Source organism: Gracilinanus agilis, chromosome 1 (genome assembly GCF_016433145.1).
Source record: "Gracilinanus agilis isolate LMUSP501 chromosome 1, AgileGrace, whole genome shotgun sequence".
NCBI classification, from domain to species: domain Eukaryota; kingdom Metazoa; phylum Chordata; class Mammalia; order Didelphimorphia; family Didelphidae; genus Gracilinanus; species Gracilinanus agilis.
This window is the reverse complement of record NC_058130.1, coordinates 625,492,587-625,497,596: the sequence shown is the minus strand read 5'-3', so window position 1 is coordinate 625,497,596 and position 5,010 is coordinate 625,492,587. Positions and strand designations below refer to the sequence as shown.

At 37.0% G+C, this 5,010-nt stretch overlaps 1 non-coding gene across 1 annotated transcript; it reads left to right on the top strand.

Moving 5' to 3' along the window:
- The first annotated feature begins 535 nt into the window (after window positions 1-535).
- On the top strand, window positions 536-642 carry LOC123232688. The gene has a single exon (XR_006505215.1). It is a non-coding gene; the product is annotated as a U6 spliceosomal RNA (small nuclear RNA).
- Window positions 643-5,010: the final 4,368 nt, after the last annotated feature.

The following is a 5,010-nucleotide window of genomic DNA, read 5'->3' as shown; positions in this document are numbered from 1 at the left end:
TCTCTGGAGGTGGAGAATAATTTTCATTATGAGTCCTTCAGCATTGTCTTGGATTATCATATCAAAGATAATAGCTAAATCTTTCACAGTAAATCATCATTTCAGTATTGCTGCTATTGTATATACAATAATCTCCTGGTTCAGTTAACTGGATTTTATATCAGTTGATGTAGGAGTTCAAAGTTTTTCTCCTTGTTATTTCTTTTTTTTTAAACCCTTGTACTTCGGTGTATTGTCTCATTAGGTGGAAGAGTGGTAAGGGTGGGCAATGGGGGTCAAGTGACTTGCCCAGGGTCACACAGCTGGGAAGTGGCTGAGGCCGGGTTTGAACCTAAGACCTCCTGTCTCTAGGCCTGACTCTCACTCCACTGAGCTACCCAGCTGCCCCCTCTCCTTGTTATTTCTTATAGCACTATAATGTTCCATCAAGATTATATGCCACAACTTGTTCAACCATGCCCCAATCAATGGGCATTCCTAGATTTCCAATTCTTTGCCACCATGAAAAGAGCCAATGTTAATATTTTTGTTTACAGTGTTTGTTTCGGCAGCATATATACTAAAATTGGAACGATACAGAGAAGATTATTGTTGCCCCTGCACAAGGATGACATGTAAATTCATGAAACATTTGTTATGAATAATATTGATATAGATAGATATATTCAATAATATTAATGTTTTATTGTAATCCATATTGGTAATTAAGAAGGCCACATGCCTGCTAAGATCTAATTCAAGTGCCCACCATTACCTCTGCCTGCCTGGCTTGTTCTGCAGGAAAGAGCACATACCAATCCCAATCTTCCTATTTAAGCTTCTGTTTACATTGTTTTAGTTCAAGACATAAGGGCAGGAAGCCCGTTGAATCATGGGAAATATAGTTCTCAAGTCCCCTAAGCATCCACAGGAAGTTTATATCATGGATCTTGATATTAAGACCAAGGACCCAAAATTTCCACTAACACTTTCTATATTTAAAATAAAATAAAATAAAATATTTTATACACATGTCTTTGGGATACAGATCTATTAGTGACATTGCTATATCAAAGAATATGTATAGTCTTTAACACCTTAGGGCATTTTTCCAAATTTTTCCACAGATTGCTTGGAAAACTCCATTAATTGTTAATAAGTGCTCCTGTTTCCCCTCACATTCCCTTCTACATTTACCATTTCTTATAGGTTTGAGGTGGTACCTCAGAATTGTAATAATTTAATTTCTCTAATCCATAGTAATATAGGGCATTTTTTTCATATAGCAAAATATCTTTGATTTCTTGTAAAAATTACCTCTTCATAAAACTTTACTATTTTTCAATTAGGAAAGGGTTTTAATTTTATAAATTTGATTTGATTTCCTATTCATGCGAGAAATGAGAACTTTATCAAAGAAATTTGTAAAATTTTTTATATTATTTCATCCAATATTAACTTTTAAAATAATTGTTTCCCTGATTATCTCATTTTGCTTTGTCTGTGATAATAATTGCTATCCCTACCCTTTTTTTTTTTACTTTAACTGAAGCATAAAAGGTTCTGCTATAGCCCTTATTTTAACTCCGAGTGTGTCTTTCTGTTTTAAGTGTTTCTTGTGAACCACATGTTGTTGGATTCTGGTTTCTAATCCATTATGCTTTCAGTTTCTGTTTTATGGGTGAGCTCATCCCATTCATACTCACAGTTATGATTATTGTATATTTCCTGTCATTTTATTTTCTTCTGTTGATTCTTATCTCTTCTCTTTTTACTCTGTTTTTCCTGTAAAGTCTATTTTGCTTTTGACCACTTCCTTCCTTAGTCCATCCTCCCTTTAGCCTATTACCCCCTTCTTCTTTTATTCCATTCATCTCCTATTTCCTTGTTGGGTAAAATAGATTTCTACATCCAATAGAATATAAATATTTTCCCCCTCTTTGAAATAATTTTAATGAGAGAGGTTCAAGTATTACCACTCCCCATTTCCCCTTCCATGATAAAAGCTCATCCTTGGGAGCCTCTTTTTAGCATGATAATTTTCCCTATTCTTCATTTGCCTTTCCATTCTTCCAAGTGCATTCCTTTCCCATCCTATCATTATTTTCATACCCTCTGCCTATTGTTATATTGAATCTCTGGGAGCCAGGAGTCTACACTGTTGATTGACAGGTGGATATGTTGGATATCAGAATGTTCTCAGAGGGCCGTGAGGACAGGGGAGAGAGTGGTTGGCCCAGGGTGGTGTAAATTCCCTGGCAGCCCTGGCTCAGGGTTCAGTTCCTTCCCTGAGACCTGAGATCTGTGGATCCTGGTCTTTTGGGGATTGAGACTTGCTGGGCTCAACCTTGCAAGATCTTCCTGTCTTATTCCTGATAGCATCACCAACCTGTACCCAGACCATCATCTTCTAATTCTACTGCCCCTAGATATTAGGAAATCAATCATCTTAGCTATCTTGGCTTCCCAGGGCCCAGGAGGGATCCAGGAAGTGGGCAGGAGAAGAAGAAGAGGGTGGAAAGGGTGAATATCCCAAAGACTGGTTAGGCATATCATCTAGCAAAGAAGAAGCTGAAACATCAAGCAGCAGTTTGCCTACTCTGGTTTGGCTGTAGCCAGGCTGGACCAGAGTGAAGCTAACCATCCTGACTCAATACTTGCCTACAAATCTGAGGGTTTATCATCATCCAAGTAGATAGGGTTTCCCAATACCTCTATCCAATCCCAATACCCCATCTTTATTAAATACAGTCAAAGCCTTCCTGAAGTGGTTATTTATAGCTTCTCTGGGAAGGGAGTTACACAGTCAGAGACAAACTGTTACCAAGCTAATAGAGCCCATTATACTCTATCAATCAACCCCAGGTGGGATCTGAAGGAATATCATCCATTGACCTGAAGGATCCTGCCTGGGCACTGTTATAAAGGAGGGAGGTGTCATATCATCTAGCTAGGGCAAGTCTCAGTTGATCTTGTCCTAGCCACCTATCTGGGCTATCACTGTTGTCACACATTGACCAATGGTAGTATCCAGTTTAGGTCCCTCTCCCTCTCTATCAACAACATCTACATCTAGTTTTATTTTATAACATTATGTAGTCTATAACTGCCCTAATGATGATAAAGGAGTTCTCATATAAGAATGAGAACAATTTAACCTTACTGGTTTCCTTATGATTTTCTTTTAAAAAGAGAAACCGAGAAAAGACAATTTATTTTCAAGTTGGAAAATTGAAGTGATATGAAAATATTCAAGGATTTTTCACTCATTCTGCATGATTTCAGAGAGGAACCAATGATTAGATATTTTATAGTACCTGATTTCAACTCAATGTAAGAAAAAAAATTGAGTTTTCTGAACATGGAATGTACAGGGGAACACTAGCTAGGATTCATTCACTAGGTGGGGAGGTGAGCTGAGAGATCTTTTCAAAGATTCTGTGATGGCTTTAGGGCTAAAATATCTATAAAACCTCATGTATGAAGCAGCTAGTTGATTCAGAGGATTGAAAACTAGGCATAAAGACTAGGTCCTTGGTTCATATCTGACCTCAGACACTTTCCAGCTGTTTGACCCTGGGCAAGTCACTTAATCCTTACTATCCAGCCTTTACTACTCTTCTACTTTGGAATCAATACACAGTACTGATTCTAAGATGGAAGTTAAGGGTTTTTTAAATTAAAAAAAGAATCTCATATGTTGAATGTTCTGAGTGTTTAGGTACAATGTTATGCACTGATGTCTTTTTCAGGCAGCTCATTACATATGGCCAATCTGATTATGTGGTACAAAAGAGGTAGACTTTCTTAGAGGTTTCCTTAAGAGACAATATTTCTTTTCTCATCCCAAAATCCCTTTGAAGGTTTTTATTTATGTTATGATTCTAGTATCATTTTGCATAGAACTCTCTTCTAGCAAAATAGTGGATTAATCAAATTTGACTTAAGACTTCTATAATAAAATGGAGACAGAGTTCCAGACCCCTCTAAAAGTCCAGAAAACCAAATCTTATGACTACTTACTTTTCAGAACTCTATATGCTGGCACCAACTCCAAGAAAATCTTTCAATATATCTTTCAATAAAGTATTTGAAATCCCTAAAGAACATTAAGAAATGTTTTAAGAAAGGAGCAATTCCATAGAGCAAAATAAGGTGACTGTTAATACTACTTTGGAGTGGAATCTTAGGTTCTTGTCCTAAAGTCAAACACTTATGAAGGTAGAATAATGCTATATTTGAAATGAGATGGTATGTTTCATGTTTTCTCAGCCACTTAAAACCTGTCTTTGAAAGAATCTCTTCAACCTTTGAGCCACAGTTTCCTTTTTTTTTGGCAGATGGAGGAGCATATCATGAGATCCTAGAACTGGAAGGAAACTCAGAGGCCATTTATCCCAAACCCATCACTTTACAGATGAGGAAACTGGGGTTCAAAATGCTTCAGAGACTTTGTCCCTGGCTGTCTAGGATGTGAGAGTGGTGAGATTTTTAATATCCATCTTCAGACTCTGTCCAGTGCTCTTTTCATTGTAAATACTATTTGCTGAAGTTAATGACCTTAAAGATCCCAGTCAGCTCTAAATCTACAAAGTTATGACCTGAGAATATTGTCTTTATAATTATGAATTTCGTGTTGATATGGAATGTAGGCATGAGAAACAACATAGCCTGTTGCATAAAAAGTAGGTCTCAGATCCAGCAAGACCTGAATTTAAGTCCTGTACCTGAAGTATTTTGTATTTGTGACTCTGGGCAAGTCACACTCTCTCAGCACTCTAGGAAAGTCTCTCCAAAGCTAAATTTCAGAGGAAGTGCTGTCTTGATTTGATAAAGGGAGTATCCATATTCAAGAATTACATTTCTCATTAAATGCCTGGCATAGTCCCTGTTGCAGATGGAACTTGGGTACTTTTCCTCATGATTTCTGCACTCTGGGCATCATCAACTTCTTGTGATAGATTGTGGAGGATGTTGTCTCTATTCTCACTAAGCATTTAAAAATGCTTATAGTTTGATTTTCTGAGATAT